A 24,831-nucleotide genomic window follows, 5' to 3' on the forward strand; every position below is an offset into this window, starting at 1 on the left:
TCAAACCATCCCCATTTGTGTGCCAGGGTGGGAGGCCCCTGTTATAAGGAGGTCTGCCTGCCAAATTAGTTCTGCTCTTGTCTACGTGGGCCCCAGGGGGGTGGGAGGAGGAATCCAGGCTGATGAATGGGAGCTGGAGAGCATGGGGAATGCCTTCCCCTACGAAGCCCGAACTTTCACGGCAAGATAAAAATAGCTCCTACAATCTGTAACAACTGATCCTTTTGAAATCGCCAAGAAATTGGGTTTTTTCCCCCCAGAAAATATCAGATGTAGGCAAACGATCAGTGAAATCCTTGAGGGTGATTGTTGGCACTTTAAAAAAATTTCATTAGAAATTAAAGTCTTCCTTCATTCTATGAATATTTAAAGACGTATTATCTGCCACACACTGGAATCCATGCGGCAGTGAGCAAAACCGACAAACACCCTAATCACTTCGGACTGATGTGCTAGTGGGGAGATGGACAATGATCAAAATAAATAATATGTGTAATGTGCAAATAGTAAGAAATGCTGCGGAGAAGGATGCAGAAGAGAAGGGCCTGTCGGAGGTGCAGGGGTGGTGGCGGGAACCAGACGTCTGGGGCAGGTCCCCCCACGGGAGGAGACGAGGGTTCGTGCACGGCAGGTGAATACCTAGAGGAGGAATTCTGCAGGTAGAGGGGACAGCAAGCATGAGGTCCTATCAGGGGTCTGCTCCAGGCCAGGAATGGCAAGAGGCCAACGTGGGTGCAACCGAGGAGGGAGGTGGGTACCTAGGGGGGCACCTACGAGCTCGGGGTGGTACAGTTAGTGTGGGGGTGGGGGGCCTGTCAGCTGGTGTAAAAGCTGGTGTGAAGATTTTGAGGGACATGATCTGACCCTTGAGCCATGCATGGGTTAGGGGTGCCGGTCTACCTTGCATTCGAAAGTCTGAGTTTAAACTTTTCACCCCCCTCAAGCTTAACTACTAATAGCCTACTATTGACCGGAAGCTTTACTAATAAACATAAACAGTTGATTAACACAGATTTCGTGTTACATGTATAGTGTAGTCTCATCATGAAGTAAGCTAGAGAAAATATTACTCTGAAGATCATAAGAGAAAATGACTTTACTGCATTTATTGAAAAAAATCTGTGTATAAGTGGACCCGTGCAATTCAAACATGTTCACATGTCACCTGTATTTGAAAAGGGTCAGTTGACAGCAATTTTTTTTTCTTTGCCTCATACAAAGCCTGTCATCTGGAGTAGAGGAAAAGCCTGAAGTCACAAGGTCACAGAATGTGTGGTGTCCTAGATCCGGCCACCTAATGTGTGACCTACAGGCCTGCAGAGCTGGGAGCCCCGAAGCGGTTTTAGAAATGTGGAGCCTCAGCCTCACCCAGACCGGCCGAGTCAGAGTGTGCATCTCACAGGACCTGCACGGGGTCCGTGGGCACCATCGAGTTTGAGACGCACTGGTCTAGAGATGACTGCAGCTCTGGGCATCAGGAGCCTGCCCAACCCATGTCCACCAGGGTGTCTCTTCGATGTGCTCAGAGATGGCCTTTCTTCTTGGCAGAGTGTTACAAAGGTACGAAGTCCACACCATGGTGGGAAGAGCAGGGAGTACGCTTCCAGCGGAGTGACAGGCGTGGCAGCTAAGCTCTATATCAGGTTCCATAGTCTTCTCCCCCCCACATCGTCTTTTGCCAGGTCCCCTCATGGGCCCAGAGGTTCCAGGTGCAGGAAGGTTGGTTGCCTTGGAGAGTGCACGGGCACGTCGCTTCTCATGGCTAGCATCGGCGTTACATTGTACGGACCGGTCCATTCTGGCCTCAGGCCCCGCCTGCTTGGCCTGCCCTCCGGAAACAAAGCACACAGCCTGGAATCTTGGTGATCTAATTTTGGTTCAACTATTATTAACTTCTGAGCACATCGCTCCACAGGCCTGGATATCAGGCTCCTGATTGATAAAACGAGGTTCCGATCATATCTGCTTCACAGGCGGGTTTGTTGAAGGCTGCGTGATAGAGAGGTGTGTGAGAGCCGTTCTCCCATGTGCGGTCTCCAGGCTTGAGTCCCGAAATACTGGCACACCTTTAAAAAACAAAAGTGTGCAAGCTCTCCCCCCTTGTTCCTTGAATGATTGCAGCATTGACAACAGCTAGTGGCGAATGCCTATTAATGTCACTCCCAGGTTATTACAGGTTACGAAACAAACTAGGCATCGACCTTTCTTGGCTGTTTCTGAATTAGTCATACTCCCTGGCATTTGCGTATGTCAGCAGCATGACCCGAAATAATGTTGGGGTTGAAATCCTTCAGGATCTGTTTTAGATTTCTCCTTACAATAAGTTAGGGCGGTCTGACGTGAGGCTTGCCGGGCAAGGGGAAGACCTTTTCAGCAAAGCGCTAGCCCGGTGAGGGCGTTTTTATGGGACGTGGGTTTCTGGAGGTGGTCGAAGTCTCAGGTTTCTCCAGTGTCTCCTGGCCTGCTAGGGGCTCCGGCAGGAAGCCGTCTTCATTGGTCAGCGCCGCTTTCTACCGGTGGGGCAACTCGATAGGGACGACCACCCGGGGTCTTCCCTTACCACCTTGGAACTCCAGATCAGCGCCGCACTCGCTGCGGCTGGGTGTTTTCAGATCTCCGCCAGTGTGCTGTTAGGTGGCCTTCTGGGCTCATCGACCAGCCACTTCGTCGGCGGCTGTCCTTGCTCTGAGGCAGGTGGCTTCAGGGCGGTGTTCTCATTAGCCGCGTGATTTTAGGCGACTTTCTGAGTAAGGAAGGCAAGCAAGCAACGCAACACTGACAGTTGCCACCAAAATACCCTCCGTCACGCCTGCGTCTCCCATCAAGCTTGGGCTGCAGAGATAAGATTCGGCCGTGACAGCTTAGCCAGGCGGAAACCACGTAGGGGCTGCATCGGGACCATGCATCTTTCCTGCCCGTTGCCGGTCCACCTGATTTTCTGCCTCACTGCATGGGTGGAGAGCTTCCCAGACCTCCGGGGTGCACACAGGCCTGTTCAGGGCGAGAGAGCATCAGGTCAAGTTCCTCTCTGGTTCAGGGGCCCCTGGCGGGAGTGGGGTTGGGTCCAAGCACTTTGGGTGCCAGGTCCCTGAAGAGCGCTTTGGGATTGGGATTGTGATCACAACCGGTCCTGAGTGTCACGGTTCCCTCCGGAGGGAGTTTGGTCTAGGAATGGTGTAGCGTGTCATCTTACAGAAGGTTTATACCAAGACGAAGGTCGTTCCAAAGCAGTGTGAAGCCGTTCCTCAGAGATGGCCCCCAGACCTGGGGCATTGATTAGGGCTAGGGTTGGGGCATTGGGGAGCGGGGCAGAGGCACCCCAACATCTCATCCATGCTCTCGCCCTCTCTAGTGGCCCTGAGGAGAGCACCAGCCTCCATGAACTGGGGCAGATTAAAGGGTCAGTCCCTTGTGAATTATTCTGGGACAAACCCAAAAGAAACCTATCAGCTCCCCCTGGCTGGCGTAGCTCAGTGGATTGAGCGCGGGCCTGCGAACCAGACGATCGAGGTTCGATTCCCAGTCAGGGCACATGCCTGGGTTGCAGGCTGGTTCCTTGCAGGCTAACTACCAGCAGGGGACGCACGAAAGGNGTGGCCCTGAGGAGAGCACCAGCCTCCATGAACTGGGGCAGATTAAAGGGTCAGTCCCTTGTGAATTATTCTGGGACAAACCCAAAAGAAACCTATCAGCTCGTTCTCCCAGCTTGTCAACAAGTTGGCAGGAGGTTGCTCACTTCTGTCACAAGCCTGGCCATCCACTTCTTGTTTCAAGATGCACAGGTGTGGAAACTCATCGCCTGGACCACCGAGTGGCGTCGTCAGCATCCTGCGTCGCGTGGGTTGCATCCTCGACACTTGTCTGTGGAAGTGAGCTAGTGTCAGGCCACGGATTTCAAGCTTCTGTGGGCTGGTATCCCCTGAACGCACACGAGTGGACTAGCGATGTGCGTGACTCCTTGGTTTGCATATTCCCTTACTGAGTGACCCAGATAGAGGCCTGGCCCAGGGACAGGGCGAGCAAGGCTAGCCAGGCACTGTCAGGAAACGCTTCCAGCTGGGGCATGGGGGCTCCAGCCATCCTTAGCGAGGGGTGCAAACAAGCGTGAGAGTGAGAGGAAGAGTCCCTGCTGTTGGTTTGGCCCGGGGTCATTTTCTTTCTGGTGTGTAAATAAATAGAAAGAAATGAGGAGGGAGAAAATCCGATGGGCTTGATCCTAGAGCTTATTTCATGGCATTACGTGTAGGCAGCAGCCATTGTGAGTGGTCTTCTGGTTTTCGTCCAAGTGTTACCCAAACTCGAAAAATTTAGAAGCTCCTCTATGCGTTCGTATGCCCAGAGGAGCCAGAATCGCTGTTGTGCCCTCATTAGTGGCCGAGCAGAGCTCCGGAGTGGTCATGACCCAGTGAAAATCGCGCCCTCAGGAGGAGCCAGGTGGCGGCAGAACCCCGGGTCCCGACTCTGTCTGTCCCACCATCATCTCTCCGGTGGTGAATCAGCTGATTTACGAAACGTGTGGTTGCTATGAACCGCTGCTGTTGGTACGGGGAGTTGGAAACATTCTCGTTTCTCGATTACCTTTCAAATATTCAAATCCATGCACCAGTAGCATATGGCTAGAACTTTTATTTTTTCACTCCGATGTCTTCCAATGCGCTTCATTGAATTCCAAATCCACATCAGGTTTTAATTTTGAAAATGCCAACTGTAGAGTCACTGAATGTGAGAAATGAAGAAAACTTTTGTGATTTTTTTAAGTTGCGGTGATTTATTTTTCTGCATTCCTATACACCAGCTGTATGGATTCTCCCACCACCCGTTTTGGTTCCTTTGCATCTTGGTAATTCCGAGGAAACAATGAAACCAGTGTATTCACAGCTAATTTTCTGTGAGGTGGTACCACCACAGCAACTATCAGACATGAGAGGAGAAGGGACCAGGGCATCTCTTCTGTCACCTCTGCAGGCCAGGAGCATGGCTTCCCTGTGGGGGGCTGGGGACACCTTTGTGGTCCTCAGACACCTGTGTCTGCTGTGTCCTCTCCGCCTGCACGAAACTTGGTGCAGTATCATTTGACTCTGTTTTCTTCTCACTGGGGTTGAGTTCAGTTTGCACGTGCCTGTACGCTTTTGTCTCCTACCAGGTGAGAGTTTGCAAGCACTTTGGAACTAATAAAGAAGGGCTTTCATCTGCTAGATTTTCCTCAGTTGCAGAGAGAATTGGTCCCCCCATGTGGGTGGGAGTGTGTTTTAATGACCTCAGAGACTGTCAGTGAAGAAGAATGTGGCCCTGAAAGTCAGAAAACCCCTGGACAGAGGGAGCCCAGATCCGGGTTGCCCACTGTGGAGACATCCCCCACCCCCGCCCCCACTCACAAAGGCATCCAAATGCACCACAGTCCACCTGATTTATACATCGTACATCTTCAAATCTAAGTTTGCACTAATTGTGAAAAGTAACATTATTTTGTGCGTCACTAAGAAAAATGCTGCCTAATGTTATAATTAGTTGTACTCATTTCAGAGGTTCAAATGCAGGAAAATGTGCATTTTAGAATTGGTGAAATACAGTTTAATCGTGAGTTGAGTTGCATTTGGGTCCTGAGATAATGCTAAGTTTTGTGAGTTTTATGATGATTTATTTCTACTGTAAAAAAAAACCTAAAACACCATTGTGCCCACCACTCAACTTTGACAGATCTTAGCATTGTCCCCTATTTTCTTCCCATACATATTTTTAAAAGACAAAACACAGAAGATGCAGTTGCGGGCCCCTGTACCCCCCTCCCTGGTCCTGGGCTCACCTCTTCCTTGTGCCCCGTGTGGCCACCGTCTTGGATTTTGTGTTCCTCACCCCCACACCTCTGTGCAAACTCTTAGTAAATATGTCTGCACCCATACATGCACTCAGCGGTTCTAGAACACGGCTGCTTGTCCACCAGAATTCGTCCTCTGCGGCTCCCTCTCAGTAATAGAGCCTGAAGCTTTTGCTGGACACCTTCTGCCCCAGTCTCTCGGTGACTATGGCTGATGGAGGAACATGGGAGGGATGTGATGATGTGTGCGTTTTACCTTTAAAACGAAGGAGCCAGCCCTTCACATTCTCTTACTTCTGTGCTCTTGGTTAGGACAGGGCCAGGGTGAGAGTGTGCTACTGAAAACCAGCAGGTGTGCGGAAGACCCTGGGAGATTGCTGAGCAGCAGGAGAGAAAGATCCAGAGTCCCTGCCCTCGGGGCACACCCACCCCTGCTCTGCTGACGTACTGCGCGCCTTCTTGGGCTGTTGTGTGACAATATATTTTGCCTGGCAGGTGTGGTTCAGTGGATTGAAGTGTTGTCCTGTATACCAAAAGGTTGCCCTGGTCAGGGCACTTACCTAGGTTGCAGGTTCGATCCCCAGCTGGGGTGCGTATGGGAGTCAACCAGTTGATGTTCCTCTCTCCCATTGATGTTTCTGTGCCTCTCTCTCTGTCTCTCTCTCTCCCTCTCTGTGTAAAATCAACAACCATATTAAAAGAAAAAAAACTTTATTTTTACTTAAGTCAGTGTTACTTGGTCTTTTCAAAAAGAGGCCCAAAATTGTTCGGATAGAAGTGGTTTATACTCTGATTATGTATATTATAGTGACTTACTGTATTAAAAACTTGCATTCTTATTAAGTAGGGAAGATTAGGGTAAAACACACTAATGTAATTCACTGCATCCTCAAAGTAAAAAGAAAAAAACAACATTGTTTTACGACTCCCCCAGGGCTGGGTGTTAGTGCCCCGTCCTGGAGTGGTCACAGGCCCTTTGAGGGTGCACGCATTGAGCTCCCTGACCATCTTCCACGGAGAGACCGAGGAAGTTCATACCCTCTGAGGACAGCCAGCTGCTCTGTGCCCGACTGGAGATATTTAAAGCGAACCTCACAGTGATAATTGCAGAGTGAAAAGTTTCCATTCCCAGGAGAATTTTCTTCCCAAATGCTGACTGAGCATCCATGTGAGTGCCAGCAGAGTGAGGCCTTCCCGGTTCGTCTGTCTCCTCCAGCAGCTGGGCGGGGACCCCTCACAACCGCCTGACCACTGGCAGAGCGGCTGCTCTAGGAAGAAGACGACCCTCACTAGCTGCTGGGCACTGTCCAGCGTGAGGCCGGGGTCCCCTGCTGCTCGGAATGCTTGCTTTCTGCAAAGTGGTGAAGGGCTCCGGGGGGTCTACCCAGAAGGGCAATGTCGTGACAGGGCCTCGGATGGGCAGTTGGGGGCGGGGTGTGCACAGGGACCCTCTTTGGTTCTTTCCTGTCCCGCTCTGCAGCTGACACTGCCTGATTCAGAGCCCACCCACCAGCTTGTCCCTGATCTCGCAGGTCAGCTTGGCTTCTGTCCTTAATGGCAGGTCTGGTGTTTGCTCTCTCTCTCAAAGGGCCCTGGGGAACAGTGCTCCAAGGCACCTGGCCTCTCCTTTTGACTGGGGCTGGTGCCATCAGTTCCAGCAATGCCGGATACACCTTGACCCTGGGCTTTCCCCGCCTTTGCATTGAGCATCGGTTGTAAGGGGACTCTGAGGCGTCCACAGCCTGTGCTTTGCTTTGATGCAGGAGACCACGGTGCCTTGTGTGCATTCCGCTCCCCCCTCCCACACACACACCCAACACACACAGCAGAGGCTCCTGGGTAACCGGGAGGTGAGGCCTGCTTTGAGTGAGACTCAACAAGCCGAGCTCTCCTCAGAGGTGCCCATTAATTAAATTCACGGTGGAAAGAAACAGAACCGAGCCCTACAGATTCCTTCCCCTCAGTGGAGACAGAGGCTGAGCTGCACAGGGTCCTATGTAGTAAGGAGAAAAGTAGTCTGGGTAACTGTGAAAGTCAGATTGTGCATTCCCATCTAGTGGAACGCCAGATTTCCTTAGACAGTTTTTACATCCTGAAAAATGAAAATCAGAAGTAAACATCCCCTTAAAACCAGTGCTTGTATTGATCAGCCTAGTAACCAGTTCACCAGAAAATTCAATTCTGTTTTGAGTGTTTTTGCATTCATCACTGGTATCACAAAAAATTATAGAAGTAAAAAAAAAAATGAAACATACACTAAAATTGAAAAGCAAGCTGGGCCCTGACCTGTGTGGCTCGGTTGGTTGGGTATTGTCCGCAAGGTGAGATGTCGCCAGTTTGATTCCTGGTCATGGCACACGACTGGGTTGCAGGTTCAGTCCCAGGTCGGGCGCACACGAGAAGCAACTGATCATAGGATCATTTCTCTCACATTGATACTTCTCTCTTTCTTCCTCCCTCCCCATCTCTCTAAAACATAAATAAAAATTAAAAACTAAAAAAAAAATTTAAAAAGCTGATGTGCCCTAAGAAAACCCAATTTATAAACTTTATAATGCCAAAGAGACAGCAAAAAAAAAAAAAAAAAAAAAAAACCCCAAGGAAGAAAAGACATTCCCATGTAAAAAGATTTAAAATTATAGGCAAATTGCTCATTAGGTGGTTGACTTTGGGCTAATTGACCTGGAGCCAATGGCATCTGAGAGCTGACACTCTTGTGCTGAGGGACACTTGCTGAAGCCTGTATTCGTCTTATTTCAGACAAAATTCCAGTCAACTCTCTCATTTGGCTCCCCAGCCCCTGGCATAGTGGGTACATATCAAAGTAGGGAGGAAACAGCGAGAGCCAGACCGCTTCGCCTGGTGGGAAGGCCAGCTGATGCCCTGACAGCCAGGGAGGGCCAAGTGGCGGCCAGAGAAGATTAAAATGCAAATACAAGGCTTAGGAAATCACCATGGCGTGGGGCTGTTCCTGTGTGGGCCGCCTCCCCGCCCCTGCTGCTGTGGCTTCTGAGAACTCCTCTGTGTCGTAATGTGCGCGACGCCCGCCAGGTTGCAAAAACAGTCGTGGGCCACGCCACGAGCTGTGTGCATCACCCTATTCACTGTTTCCTTAGACCGTCCATGCTGGAAAACTTTTTGCCAGAAGGGACGGAATCACTGCCTCAAGCTGGACCAAGTGTGTGTGAGGGCCCAGGTCCCCCGTCACCCTCAGGAATGTTCTGCTGCTGCTTCAGGGACACCTGGGATAAATTGGGTTGGCTGGAAGAATTTACTTCCACGAAGTCCCCTTTCACCGAAATGTAGCACAACCAAGTCCATTTAACTCCGGATGTCAAGGGTGATGTGGGGAAGAGGTCGTGAATAACCCGAGTCGCAGCGGCCCCCACTTCTGAGGATCTGCTGGTGGAAAGCCCAGAATGCCAGGCTCCCTTAGGGAAGGGCATTATCCGGAGCCCTTACCCAGAGAAGCATTGCCAGGGCTACCCAGATACACACGCACACCCACACATTTACATGGACACACACGCACATGTGTGTCTGCACCCCAAATTAGCTATCACAGGACGATATCTACTCTCCTGCTGCTCCCCCTCCTCCTCTTTCACCCCCAAAGCCCAAGGCACGTCCAGCCTTCTGGCTCCTGCGAGACCCTCTGTGAGGAGGGGCACTTGGGGTTGGGGTATGTGGGACAGAAGGGGGCTCAGGGCTTTGTGAGCAGGCCAAGGTCATCTGCTGTGGAGCCAGCGCTGGACCCAGCCTGCAGGACCCTCGGCGCCAGCTCTTGGGAGCAGAGAGTGGGTGGGTGAGGGCAGAGAGGAGCATTAGCTTGACCAGCCGCCATAGTCAGTATCTGCACTTTCAGGAAAAAAAACTTCTCATTTTAATTCAATTATTTATTTCTATTTAGAAACAAAACTGATCATCATGTTCCAGGGTAGTGTTTTGCATATGGATATCATTACTTTCTAGGGTTACACTTTTAATGCATAAGCATGTATAAAAGAATTAAAAACATTTATATAGATATGGCATTAGTACTATCCATGTATAATGCACATCCTTATTTTTCAATAAAAAATTTGGGCAAAAAGGTACACATTATACACAGCAAAATAGAGTACTGATACCTTGTATCTGACCTTTTAGAAGTTAGTTTTTAAAGTTATTTTAAGTCCTTTATGACCAGCTGCACATGTGAGCCACCTAGAGACCTAGGGACCCATGGACAGAGCACTGGACCAGGCAGCAGGGACAGGGTTCTGCCACTTAGCGTGTGACCTTGGGCCAGTCACTGATCCTCAGGACCTCTGTGCTCTGCACTGTGAGGTGAGGCTGTCGATAGTCGCCACGCTAATTCACAGTATCGCCTAGGGACAGTGCAATGAAGGGACCTGTGTGAAAATGCCTGATGCTCGAGAGATGTAGATACAGAAATGTGACATGTGTCAGGAACAATTGCTTTTATTACTGTGGCTCTGCTCCTTAAGTTGGTAAGTGCTGGTCGTGATTAGCCACAGTTAGTTAGTGAACTCTACCTGCTCTGCTGATACCCCAAGACGAGGCTCGGCACTGGACCCTAACATCATCCTGAGATTGTCTTTAAGAAGTAATTTATCTCTTTCACCAGTATGGTTTGTCTATCTATTTTCTGTCTTGCTTTCTCTTAGGGGTGAGTTGATTATTATTATTATAGTGTATGGCCAAGAATGACTCCATTTAGAAAATAATAAAAAAATTTTGCTTAGCTTTTGGTAGGATACTTTTGCCACAATTCCCACAAATAAAGTAGTGGTTTCTTTAAAAAGTGCCGGTTCAGAATCATGGGTCTGCACTTTCAAAGCCTACAATTGATTGTTTTGTGTGAAAATCATATTCAGATGAAGCGCGCCAGCGTGCAAATCTGAAGTGTGGTCGTTTTCATCTAGACTGAGTATTATCAGCTAGCCCAAGGGATAGGGTGTAATTCGGATTCTGAAAGGCTGACTTTTGTCTACTGTGGTGCGTAACCCTATTGTTAAAAGAGGCGTGCCAGTTTGAACAGTAGCACGCTGTCCCGATGTACTGAAATCCACACATTTTGGCTTTTAGGTGTATTGAGAGAATTGGACTTTTCTCTGTCGGTCCAAACATTTGATAAGATCAAAGATTCGGACTTGCAGCAAATAAAAGAACATTCAGATTCCAGGAAAATCACATTTCTTGCTGGATGATGGCAGATTTCCATCTCGTTACTCACTCATTCTAATACCTTCTATAGGTTTAGAAACAAAGACCAAGGCGGGACAGATGAAGCCCTGGGTGAGGGTTTATGCCTTTGCCCAATTAAAACTATTGGGTTTACAACCTGCTAACGCAGCTCTGGTTGGAAGGGAAAACCGCTCAGCCGGGACCCACTTGAGAAAGTTCGCAAAGCCTTCCTCTGCCTTTCAGGGAACTGAGAAGGCACAAGGCCGATAGCATCTTTATTCTGTGATGACTGTTCTTAGGTGAGACAAAACGCTCACTTTTGTGTGTGTCTGTTCTCCCCACACTGTTTTCAAAGAAGGAAACAAAGTTCTCCATCACTCCCAGGAGAAGTTAGTGGAAGGGTCTACTGCCTACTGGCACCCCCTTAAGCAGATGCCCAGCAGGCTAGGCTAGCGCACAGCTCAATTTCAGCCACCCGTATTTTCAGGTGTACCATATGTATTTAGTACATCATTTGATAATGCTGAAAAAATATTAAAGCAGTGTGAGACTAAAGGAGAAAGAAGATGAATGTTAGCATTCCCCTGGGGTTCATGGGTGAAGGAATTAACACAGCATGGCACTCTACCCTAGCTGTGTTTGTTTCCATGGCAACAGCTACGTACATGTTTCAGACTATCTACAGTGACACAGTTGCAGAAATAGTAGCTTGCAGGTTTCTGATATCGCATCAGTGGACAGGCAGCACGCACTGTATTAAGTAAGTGTAAAAGAACTTAAAATATAGCTCTGATTCAGCTGAGCAATGAATTGGGGTGGGGATTGGCATTCCCCACCCCTCACAACGATGGCAAAATCTGGACAAAGTTGAAAGTTGCAAGATTCCAGCCAAACAATTGTCCTTGCTTGGGTAAATATCATCCGAAGAGACAAACGTGAGTGAGTCACGGAGGTAAGAAAATGGCCTTGGCAGATGACATATTTAAGGAGGCTATTGCTAGTGAAGCTAATTTTTTTGGAGGGGGGAGTAGTGGTGGTTAAGGAATAAAAGCTTCGGTTGAAAATAGCCGAGTCTTAAAGCAAATCTAATGTGCAACAGAATCTTTGACTGCTGCTGAGTTTATGGCAACTAAGGTCTTTGAATGTATCATTGTAGAAATTGCTTTTATATAGAAATGATCAGGTGAGGAGCGGAGAGGTTGATTGGGTGTGCAGTTAAAGGGAAATTGGGGCTCCATTGTCTTTTCTGAATGCTTATGTAAATATCTCTCTTCCCCGGGATGACCCTGGCTTGTCTTTGACATCTGCTGCTACTTTTTGGTACCATTTGCTCGTCTCTGTGTTTATATCCTGCTGCCACACTGTAGCTTGATAAGACTTGAGTGTTGGTTAGAGAGCGACCAAGTAAAGATGATAGACTTTGTAAGTGTGTGACTTTGCAATCAAATTGCACGGTAATTTAGGAGAAGTGTACAAATGGGTATTTATTTACATGCCAGACCTCTGCGTTTTGAATAGCAGCCTAGGTATTAGGTTAATAGATTTCAACACGCGCATTTTGATTGCGGGAGCTTTCAAGTATGGGGTAGTTCCATTTATACGGAGTTTTTAATGTCAAAATATTTTTATATGCCCATTCTTCAGTTTAAGCCTGCATTTACCTCATAGTTTTATGATTTGTGTGTCCGTGAAGAGAATGCAAAATGGCATGGTAATTCAAGCTAATCTGTTCATTTGAGGAGGGTTAGTTTTCTGACCGTAGGTGGACTTGTGCAAAAAGTGGTACGGGAGACATGTGAGTCTTTTGTAGTGTTGGGACTGTTTTTATGCACGTGGGGAATTACCTACAGCTGCTGCTGCATGTTTTTCTTCATAGTAATTATTTGATTAGATGTTAAGAGACCATGGGGAGGGGTGTCTGGAGCTTCCCAAATGCCTGGGCAATATGGAGGGGTAGAACATATTTTGTGTTACAAGTCAGGGACTTGAACCCTAGAATGTTCGACACCCCAGGGGTTGGGGGAGACGATTTGCCTTCAGGTGATCCAAAATGAGACTAACGTTGAAGCTTCCCATTTATGCCCATTTGCAGTCCAAGCGACCCAAAGGTGGGAAATGAAGTTTGTGAAATGGCTTTTAACAGTGGCTCACACCAAAGGGAGCTCCATTCTCAGAGACTCACCTGTCTGCTCCCGTGCTCACCCCTGTGGTTTTTGAGGTACTAGACCATGTTGGGGGCCCGAGGGAGGATGGGCCTGCAGACCCCTCCCCCGTGCTCTGGCGAGCCTGGCACAGGCCCCATGTATCCCCGTGGTGGGCAGCTTCTCTTGTGACAGCTGCAGGAAGCCACCTGTGCTTGTCCCCCTGCCCCCACCCCCCAGGCAGAGGAACCAAATACCATTGGTATGAGGGTTTACATCATGTTCTGCTATTATTACATTTGAGGGGCCTGGAAACCTTGGGCTCGCTAACCTTGGGCGCGGAAGCCGGAAGTCAGAAAAGTTTCAGTGGACGCTTTCGGATGACTGGTTCAACATGCGCCCGTCTGGGAGGGCTAGAGCAGGCTGGCCCTTCCAACGGCTGTGGCATTTGTGTATTGTTTTCACTGCCCAGAAATATTTTCCGTGTTAAAAAAAAAAAAACCCACCAGTCTGTGCCATGTCATTTAACTCTTTTGTAAGAACAGAAAAACCACATACATCTAAATGCCAAGCCCTAGGCCGAATCAGTCATTTGAATTTAAGCCCGGGCAGGGTTTGTAGGAAACTCAGTTGCTTCCATTGGAAGGGCCAGGAAATTGATTTGGAAAAAAATAAATTTGAGGGATTCCCAAATAGTGGCAGCATGGAATGAATAAGAGAAAAAGGAAGGTACAGACAGATCTTATTACTGGTCTTCAATGGTAACAGAATTGCCAGAATCAACTTCCTCAGGCACAGCTCATCTGGAGCCCCCACCGCCCAGTGACTTCTGGCGGGTCTCGGTGGTCACAGCGTACGAGCAAGTCTGAAGGCTGGCGTCCAGGGCTCTCCACCACGGTGCCTACCCAGCCTGCCCTCTCACTAGGTCCTCTTTCCCTTGAGCATCCTTGGCTGCCCTCGGGTACTAACTACTGTGGCCTGGCCTCGCCAGGAAGCTTCTAGGCCTTTCTCTTGCTGCTATATCTGTCCAGAAGTCTTCACTCTCATCTCGGCTTGGTAAGACCCAGCTCTAATTCCAGCTCCTCTACAAAACCTTACAGATCTCCCCCCTCGCCCTCGTTAGAATGATTTTCCATCTTCCCGTGTTCCCATAACAGTTTCTTTGTCTTCAGTTAAAGCACTTAGTTCCCTGTATTAAGATTAGTTGTATCTCTTCTTAATTGAGACGTAAGCATGTTAGAGACCAAGGACCGTGGCTTCCGCACTCCTGTAGCTTTGGCCATACCTGGAACAGTACGTCAAACTGTTGTGTTTCATTGGCTCCGTGAAGACTTGGAAAGCTACACGTCATTGCAATCTTCAGAAGCTCATGTTCTGAGCTTAATGAGACTCTGTGAGATGCCGCAGCCCCCAAGGCCCCGTCTGCCACAGCCCCGAGCACCTGAACCAATCCAGCCGCTTCCAGGGGCTTCCAAATTTCCAGCTGTTTGGCGTCATCTAAACACAGAACCAAGGGAATGGCTGGGTTTTTTTTTTTTTTTTTTTTCATATTCATAGTGCCCTGAGCTTTTAGAGCCAGAGAGAACCCTGTGGAGCTGAACTGCAGAGGAGAGGATTGTGAACCGGAACTAAGTGACTTTTCCACGGCCACACGTTGGTTAGTGACCCAGGTGTGGGGATACGGCCTGTAACATCTGTACATGGTCCCGTCTCCTGAGCCTCCCTGACCGAGGCCTTGGGCTCCACTTAAGATACTGCAGTCAGCTGGTGCTCTTGGCTGGGTGTTGGGATTGGCTGGCTTTCTGTACATAAACACTGTCCTGGGACAACAGTCCCATTAAACTCTTCGCTGATGTCTCTGGGGTAGAATTAAAAACAAAAGTAGACTGAGAGTTGGACTCTGGGTGGGGGTGGGGGACTGGGAGCAATGCTAATGGTTCATTAGCCATCGCCTCACTGAGGTTATGGCAGCTGCTGAATTCAGTCAAATTCAGACCCTTAAAAAGAGTGGAAAAAAGAAAGCACATACTTTCCAGAGCCTGGGCACCGCACAGCTGGGCCAGCTGGGCGCAGCTCCGTGGCAGAAAGATCTCTTCGGTCTCAGAAATATGAGCCCCGAGCTTGCACACGGGGAGGGGACTGCAGCCGCCACGGGACCTGATTTGGCGTTACGTCTCTGGGCTTGTGGGGGCCTGCAGTTGCATTAGACTCGGCTCTTACGGGGAGCCCATGAGTACCTAAAGAAAGAACCAGCCCTCCAGACTGACAGGCGGAGCTCTGTGTGTGTGTGTGTTTGAAGGCCCGTGTCTAAGGTCGGCAGGCTTTTTAAGAGGAGCTCTTGGTTTTCCGTATAAAAGCGTGCTTCCTCTTGTCCAGAGTTAGCCTGTTAAGGGAATAAAGCACAATTCAGGTTTCCGAGTTGGAAGCCTGATTAATCTCTCTGCCAGTTACATATGGAAATAAATTAGTAAATGGCCCATCTGGGACGAGACTACTGCAGAGATGATAAATGATCGCCGTCGTGCACGTCTGTGTTGCCGAAGACTGAGCAGAGCTCCCCTGGCGCTGCTGAGAGATAACTGGATGCTGTGTCCTGGTCAGAGGAATGAAACTTGAAAAAAAAAATCACAAGGAAAAAATTTACTGTGAAATGTTTCATGGGAGAGTGCTTCGGCTGATGCCAAGTGTGTTCCTTAGAAGTGCGGTGTCTGCAAATATTTAAAAGGACTCTGAAGGGCAAAAGAAACATTGTACTTTTATATTTTCAAAGGCCAATATAGTAACAAGTATTAATTAGTCTCCAGATGTCTCAGTGAGTAGGATAATTCTATACCTCTGTGTGGCACTGCAACTTTATAATTTTCATAGCAACTTTATGTTTATTTTCTTATTTAAGTTTCAAAGATGTTAGGGCAAGTCAGTGCCTCCATTTCTTGATTTGTGAGACACCAAGGTTTAGTGGTCGAGTGCCTTCTGCCCGTGGTGACTCGGGAGGCCAGGCAGCAGAGCGGGGATAAGCTACCAGGTATCACCAGTGCCGAGTCCAGCTTCACTTCATCAGAGCCGGTGTGACATCTGAAACACTTTCCGTGTCCCGCCCCTCATCTGGCAGCATCAGGCAGGAACGCATTCTCTTTATGTCAGGTTCCTAGACACGAAAGCCATGCCTTTCCAAAGATTTATTTATTTATGTATTTTAAGCAGAGGGGAAGAGAGGGGGGAAGGGAGGGAGAGAAACATCAATGTGTGGTTGCCTCTTGCATGCCCACCCTGGGGATCTGGCCTGCAACGCAGGCATGTGCTTCGACTGGGAATTGAACCTGTAACCTTTTGGTTCACAGTCCAGCGCTCAATCCACTGAGCCATACCAGCCAGGGCTAACGCCGTACCCTCTTGATTGGGAAAATAATTTTTTCTCTACTTGGAGATCTTAAGTATCAGTTTAACTTGTTTTTTAAAAAATATATGATTTAAAACTTTTTCATTGAGCTATAATTAAAATATAGCATTAAATTAGTTTTTAGTACATGACCTAATGATATGATATTTGTACATATTGCAAAATAAACACAGAATAACTCTAGTTAACATTTGTCATCTTACAAAGTTACGATTTTTTGTGTGCAATAAGAACCTTTAAGATTTACCCGCTTAGTGACTTTTAAATATGCAATAGAGTATTATCAATCCTAGTTATCACGCTGTACATTACAACCCCATGACTTATTTTATAACTAGAAGTCTGTACCTGCCGACTACGTGTATCCATTTCTCCTCTCTGACCCTTCAAATTTTTCCTGTGACTAAGGCACATCACTACTCCCTCGAGTTATTTTATAAAGCTAAAGCCACGGATGTTCTCAGGGACTTTTTAGGTGTGGTAAGATTCTGCCCCTTGCAGAATGGCCTGAGGCTACTGTGGCATCCAGAGCCTGGCGCCTCCTTCAAAATGCTCTTTTACAGGTTCCTCCTGGGCAAACCTTCAGCAGTTAATCCTTGAAGCAGCTGAGATGCTCCCCTCTAGAAAATGCAGTACAGAAAAAAATACAGAAAAGCAAACTGGGTTTAGAAATCTGGGAGTCACCCGGTTTATTAGATGTCAATTTCTAAACAGAAGCAACGGATGCTGCTGGGTGGTTTTCACACAAGAAAGAGGCCCCAGGGCCCCAGTACTTACCTGTCTATCCTTGAAGGTAACCTCATCCCCCCTGGATCACCTTCAAGGGTCTCCGGTGTCAGTTAGACCCGGCTATTCCATGTACCTGAATAACCTTCATGCTTTCTCACTTCTGGGCCTTTGCTTCAGCAATTGCTCGGTCTTCCTGATCAAAATCCTGTTCCAATCTCAACACCCATTAGTGTTGTTATTGTGTTGATACTTTCCCTTACCTGCCTCTACTGCAACCCCACCACGAACACGTGTCTCCTCTGAAGCCGTCTGGCTGTTGTTATAGGAGATAACAGTCTGTCTGTATTTGAGTGGCCTACGTACGTGTTTCATCTCCCACAATGCACAACACCTTCTCAAAGGTGGCGATTTCATCCTCTTCTGTCTCTAGCCCTTCCGTCTTCCCTCCAATCCCCAGTGCAGTGCTTCACTCTTGACGGAAATATACCACGCATTAGAGTAAGGTTGTTTTGTTTTACATCAACAGACTCGATGTCTTTGGATGGGCAGATAAAGATCTGGAGTGTATGGGAATCACATGAAGGGCTCGTTAGAACAGATCCCTGGACCCCCCCTCCAAATATTCAGAGTCAGGTGGTCTTGGGAGGGAGCCAAGAATTTGCATTTCTCACCAACTCACGGGTATCGTTCATGCTGCTCTTCCAGGGACCACCATTGGAGAACCACTGATTTAATGAGTTTATTTCCTAACATGCTCACATTAAAGCTCAACGTGTAACAGCGTTGTTTTTACTAGACAGACAACTGATCCGCCTTCCTTGAGGCAGAGGCTAAAAAAGTAATCTTCCATCAAATTATGATGCAAACCTTCTCATGTACCACCTTTCCTCTTATTCAAGATTATTGGTTAACTGTGGCTCAGAAACCCGCAGCCCCTCTCGTGAGCTTTAGCTCAATGGGATCTTTCTCCCCAGGAGCAGAGCCAGGGTCATTTTTCATTACAACAACAGAACAGGGAGTTACTGACGTCACAGCCTGTCTCCCCGTCTTCCCCATCATCCCCGTCATCCCCATGGGTCGAGGCTGGTCCGCGTGCTGGCACACTGGCCTTGAATGCTCGTTGGTGCCCTGATGTTTCTCCTTTACATAAACAAGTGTTTCGGTGGCAACTCTAGCAAAATAAAATGATCTCGCACATGTCTCAGTAGCCGTGGTAGTGAAATAAGGTGATTTCACAATGTCTGAGGCACGTATTTTCAAATGCCTGAGTCCTTGGGTGCCCCACGAGGCAGTTTCAAGAACACTCCACCGTGAAAGACCCCGGGCTTCAACAGCTTCCCGAGCAATCAGGCACCACGGTTGCAAGTGACTCTCTCCCTGAAGTGTGTCGTCGTGTAGAGTGAGGAGAGAGGGACATCCATTGAGAGGGATGGTGGAGAGGGGCCTCTCTCATCCTCTGCTCTAATCCCGCCTTCCTTCTGCTCCTCTCCACCAGGCGCCAGAAGCATCATTTCCTGGAAGACCAGAGCTCTTGCGGTAATGGAGGCTTCTTGGTCCTTTCCGTGACGGAGCAATGCTGACCTTGGTTTCCTGGACCCATTCTGACTCAGGTAACCACGCTCCCCCTTCCCCCGCTCGAGCACACCTCGCCGACACTGCACGGAATAAATGAAATGCCAAGGCTATATTTAAATGCAAATGCCAAACTGATCGTTTCTCCATCAGTTGGTGTCCTTCCTTCTCCCTCCCACTCTTCTTAATGATCAAGATATGCAGCCGATCAGACTGGCAAGGTGGTCAATCCAATTTAGGCACTGAGAGAATGAAAACACTGAATCACGTCTTCATTGCAAGTTTGTGGGGGGGGGGGGGGTGTTGCAGACACTCAGAGCAAAAGGAACGTCACCGGGAAGTTTTCGAATGGAAGCTAGATTCTACTGTAGTTCCTCTAAACCACTGCATCATTTTCTTTCTCGTAGAACCCTGTTTTACTGATCTTTCTAATGCTGTAGCTTTTCACTGAGGACAATAAGTATTGCCGAGTATCATTTGGGTGTGTGTTCTTGGCACAGATGGGGATAAAATAATGTAAGACATGGAACTCCTCCTGGAGCTCCCAGTGCAGCCGAAGATCCAGTATCTATTCATGAGGAGGTGGTGGATGGTGGCGCCCCCTGGGGCTGGGGCTGGGTACTGACAGTAGCTCTGTGGTTCCGGGAATTTAGGATTAGGATTGAATTCTTGGGAAAGGGAGGGCCCCAGGTGGCCTTGGTCACTGTGAATCATTAGGCCTGGAGGCAGGAAGAGGAGTGTCATGGGGCCTGGGTGGGCAGATGGGAGAGAGCCCGCTGTGAACCCAGGCAGTGAGGGCCCTGGCTGCTTGGACCAGGACCCCAATTCTTCATCACAGCCTGAGCTATGCTCCCCCGAGAGCCTGGGCCCCTTAAGGTTTCCCTGAGGAAACCCCACCTCACCTGTTACAGTGGGGTGTTGGCTGGCAGCTTCCTTTAGGGACAGTGGTCATTGCAGCCCCAGCCCTGGCTTGCCTGCCACTTTGCTGGACTCTTCTGCTTCTTTGTGTCTGTCCATGCCCAGCCTCTGCCTGCCTGCCTGATTATTTAGTCTTCTCTTACACACCTGCACCCTTCTTTCCCTCCAAGCTCTGCCTGCTGGGTATGGCCTCAAAAGGCCCTGGGATGAACCAGGGACTGTGTGAGGTCAGTACCTGGTGATTCACATGATGCTAGTCTGAGCTGAAGAGTGGAATTGACAGGTAGGGAGCATAAGCCAAGAACACAAGTTTTTAAGTTGCTGCTGGGAGCATTTCCAGAGAGTTCGGAAAGCCGGAGGTCAGAGACAGTCTCAGGGCTGAATAAGGAGTCACAGTCAGGGATGGGGAGCCAGATGCCCTGATTAATTTTGGGGTGGCCAAGTACGCCTTCTTCCAGCATTGCTTTTGGATAAAGCAGTGGCGGCTTTTGCTGCCCTGGGTCTTGAAAGTACCATCGAGACTTGCATTCTGAGGCTCCTGCCCTTCCTGCCAAGCCTGCCCTGGCCACACTCCCCCTACTTCGCATGCTTGGGGCTCCGGTGGTGAGGTTCTACTTACCTCGGCGTCTGGGCCTTCCTGGAAGTAGAGCCTTGCAGCACTGGCCACCAGGGCGGCTGTCCTGTGGTCAGTGTTTTGAGACTACAGGCCTCCTGCATCTTGCGACATCTACATCTTAACATGTGGCCTCCTGGTTGCCGCAACATGTGAAGGGAAAAAAAAAAAAAAACAGTCGAAAGCACACACTCACTCTTAAGTATCTTAGACTAGAAATGACCCCAACCAATTCCACACCCACAGCCCATTGGCCAGAATTGGTCACATGACACTGTCTCGCTGCCAGGAGGCTGGGAAGTAGGGTGAAGTGGAGGAATGCTTGGGGTCCCCACTGTCCCTGCAGTGCTTGTCACTGTGGGAAAACCTATACCTTCTTTGTGCTTTTGTTGGCTCCTTATTAAAGGGTAATGAACCCAGCCATATATTTTTTCACCCAATTTATTAAATGTGCAAATAAGATATTTGAAAGAGCTTTAAAAGGTATGCAAAAAAAAGGTATCATGCATAGTAAAATATCTACGATAAAATTTGTCACTTAATTTCTTTATTGCATCTTGAATGGTGATGGGCTGGAGTCAGGGTGGTCACACATGCCCTCGTGTTCCCTATTGACCTAGGGTGATTGCCATGCAGTCCTGCCTTCCACACCCAGAAGTATTGGGGTGTAGACAGTAAATCATGTGATCTCCCCAGCTTGACCCCACTGGTCATCCTTTGAGATTCCTGTTACCTCCTGTTTATTGAGCTTTTCCTAAACGTCAGGCACTGTCCTCAGCTTTTGCCTCCAGGACTCCATTTAATCCCCAAACAAACCTGTGCGGGTTTTAAGATGAGGTAACAGATGCAGAAAGGGTCAAATTGCCTGTAATCACGCAGCTGTCAAGTGGCAGCACTTGGCCCTGAACCTGGGTCGGTCTGGTGCTGCGCTCTTGGGTGCCCCGAGGGGCTGCCTCACTCATCCTTGACCGTGTGGGGCCCACTTTCTGGACACTCCCTTGGGGCTCTGCTCCCCGACCGCAAGCTGGTAGAAAGTTACAGCCCTGAGCGGTGAGTTTAGCCCCTTATGACCCCGACAAGCAGTCCAGATACAGGAGAATCACTTCGTGAATCTCCAGAACCAGCAAGTAGTGGGACCAGGGCTGGCGAGCTTGTCTCCTGACTTCCTGTCAGTCCCCTCCCCTCCCCACTGCCCTGGCGCTGACATGGGCCGCCTACTTTAAAAGTGGGCACTGCGTCGTGTGTAGGGAGAAAAGACTGTTGAAATCTAGGGTGGAGTCGAGCTTAGCCAGTGAAGCCTCGCCATGTGCTGTGCCGTGGGTCCAGACAGGCATCCGCCCAACACAAACAGCTGGGAGAGACCAAGCTCTGTTTCCAGGAAGTTTATTTACAAATTTGTTTATTAGAAAAAAAAAAAAAAGCTGGACCACAACCAAAGACCAGTTTGCTTGTAGAATAATATCAAACAAAAAACCATCTACTCCCAAGCTGGTACTAATTTCCCTGGTTCCTGGGCTTCCTACTCAGTGTTCAAAACCAAACCCATGATATCAAAGGGAAGAGTGTCTGGAAAATGAACCAAATGCGGCGGTGCCTCCCCTGCACTGCGTGCTTCAGGAACCCCGTCCCCCCACATTACATATGTGGTTTCTAAATGTACAAAGAAAACGAAAGGAACTCCATTATGAAAGAAAAATTAGATGGAAATTTCTAATTCCATCTCACAAACAATATAGGAATTACTTTAAAATATTCTGCTTTAAGCATGCATTTAATTTGTGCTCTGGGAACCAAATAATGTTGCTAAGATAAAGCATTCTAATAATGATTTATGTAAATTTATTTGTACAAAGTAATGGTGTAGTTGCCTATAGCAAATTGCTTGGAATATGAAATGATATTTACGAAGTCTTTTTTTGGCCTCCGAATGAATACAATGGAGAAAGTGAGAGACTCCGGGAAGGGAAAGAAATCCACGTTCAAAACGCACTCCAGACAGCTGGACAGGTTAGAGGGTGTGCAGATGGTCAACAACTCAGTTCAGTGTGTTGTCCTGGGATGCGCTCGTTAATGGAAACCATTGTAAACGCCACGCACAGAGTGGGTGTGTTCGATTCTCAGAAGACTAGAACCCTCCATCCTCGTGACCATGAGCTGCTTCAGTGCCAGAGCTTTTTCAGAGCAGCCAGTGACAGATCGCTTGTTCTCGTGGTGCCCCAGTGGACAGGGTGCTTCCAACCTGGGGTATGCGGAGGCCAAGAGCCATTGAAAATCGGGCCACGAACGCAGTTCCCAGGTACTTTAATACGAAGGAAGTTATGCCTGAGCCATGACGGGGACCCAAATGTTACCACACAAAACAAAAAACTCACCCGAAGGCTGATTCATAGACCTGCAGGTAGTTTTCCAATGGGCTGCCCGGGTAGAGCCTCTGATCACGGCTCTGGGTGTTTCCCAAAAACGTTTGAACTGAGCGGAAATCCCCACATATGTAGCAGATCACACTTCGGCCTTGTGAGTGCCTAGTATTTGCCGTAACCTGTACTGTTTGGAATGGCAAGGCGTTAACACCTTGGTTTTGGGAGGCATTCCTTTTCTTTTCTTCAAAATATTTTTGCTGTCTCACCCGGTCATCACGATCATTTTCGTGAGATCGTGTGAGGGTTTGTATTCTGTCCATAGGGAAACTGAGAGGCACGGAAGTCACCAAGCAAGATGTCACAGAATGGAGGGGACAGCTTCTTTGCTAGCATTTGTCCCATTGCTGCCACAAACTACAGCAGATGAAAGACATTTGTGAATTCTGAGGCTCTTGCTTTATTTAAAACCAATTCAGCATTTTGGTCCCTCATAAGCCATTCTGGACTGGCACCAGCTACCCTGAGGGAAATGGGCTTGTCTAATGGGACAGAATGACTCTGCAGTTCGGCTGTGGGCCTCAGCGGGCCAAGGCCGCAGGGCTGAACTTGGAGCTCTGGGGGAAGGGCAGAAAGCCTGAATAGGACTGCAAAGCAGAAGGAAAACAAGGCTGGCCTCAGGGAAGGAGGGTGCGGCCTGGGCGTTCAGCAGAGCCCGGTCTACTGGGCAGGCTGCAGAAGCGTGGCCCCCGCCAGGGCTGGTTTCTGTGCCATGGCCCGGGATCCCGGGGTGGCACTGGATGTGAGGGGGAGAGTATGAGCCCTACTTTCAGACTCCAGTCTTCCTCCTTTGTAGCTGAATGACTTCAAGTGTGATTTCTGAGCTCTGGATTCCTGGATAATATGTAAGGTGCCCTAGCCTCCATTTCCCCATCTGTAAAATGGGGGTGATAGGAATTTACCATCTAGAAATGGTGTCAAATAATTCTCAGAAAATACATGACACAGTGCTTGGCAGATGGTAAATACTCATGGTAGCTGTTCAGAAGATAATAATGGTTATTCCTTAAGAATCTATGGTCCTGACTGTTAATGGGAAATGAAATTGAAACCCATTTTTATTTCATTGAGGATTAATCTAAAACCATTTGAGATCGGTTCCTGGGTACCCAACAATAACAAGGTAACTATGAACTCATTCATTTGTCCATTCAACCAACAGCCCCTGACGTCCAAGGGCCTTTGCCAGCTGTTTGTGAGGGAGGAGGAGGCTGGATGCAGAGTTCTGGGTAAGGGGGATTTTTGCACATGGCAAGTAGGCACCGTGCAGGCCGCTTCAATGTAATGGTCTTTGTCTTCCAAGAATTCAGAAATTAAACTGGTCTGAATCCCTACTTGTCGCTGAAAGTGCTGGTTCTGGCCCAGACTCTGCAAATGGGTTTCCTTCAGAACAGTCGTTGGGGCTGGCTGTGGAGCAGGTTTGTGTCGGGATGAGTGGACAGACAGTCTGTGGTCATTCGCTTCTTCTGCCTGTGCAAGAAGGCACTCATGTTCTTTGCACACGTGTTCTTGGCAGGCGCCTGGGCCGAAAGTGTGAATACGTCCTTTCCTTAGAATTCATTTCCTTGAGGAGCGTAGATATACACTGCTTTCTCATCTAGGCTTGAAGTGAATACAAAGTGAAGGATGTTGACTTTTTTTTTTGAGACGGCTAGGTAGTAATGTCACCTTAGAAAGGGTGTTTCCCAGAAATTTCTCTGAAGGAAGATAAGGAAATGTGAAATGTTCTCAAGTGAAAAGAGAGAATCAGTAATAATTCTCCGATTCTGGATCCAGTCTGGTCAAGTTCACGGGCCTCCTGTGGGGAAGGCAGGGCTTCCTGAGGTGTGCTGCCTGAGTGTGGAGCGGTGATGCCGGTGGGGGTGGGGTGGGGTGACCAGACAGCTACGCACAAGTAAGTGTTCAAACAGGACCTTTTCCCCAGTCCAAGGCAAAGAAGAAAATAAGCACAAGATAGAGAGTTCAATATCCTTACTTGGCCAAATAAGAAGTTGGCAATCTATGCTTGTTCCCGAAACTATTTTTGAAATTTTATG

General features: G+C 48.5%; 1 protein-coding gene across 1 annotated transcript in view; it reads left to right on the forward strand.

Moving 5' to 3' along the window:
• The window catches only part of FOXN3 (forkhead box N3), a 349,090-nt gene that overhangs the window by 69,949 nt on the left and 254,310 nt on the right, over positions 1 to 24,831 (forward strand). The window contains exon 2 of the mRNA XM_037031360.1: positions 18,771 to 18,885. The gene's annotated coding sequence lies outside the window, so the exon portion shown is untranslated. The remainder of the gene's footprint in view (positions 1 to 18,770; positions 18,886 to 24,831) is intronic.

Source organism: Sturnira hondurensis, unplaced genomic scaffold, assembly GCF_014824575.4.
Source record: "Sturnira hondurensis isolate 20B ecotype Veracruz unplaced genomic scaffold, ASM1482457v3 Scaffold0021143, whole genome shotgun sequence".
Classification (NCBI taxonomy): domain Eukaryota; kingdom Metazoa; phylum Chordata; class Mammalia; order Chiroptera; family Phyllostomidae; genus Sturnira; species Sturnira hondurensis.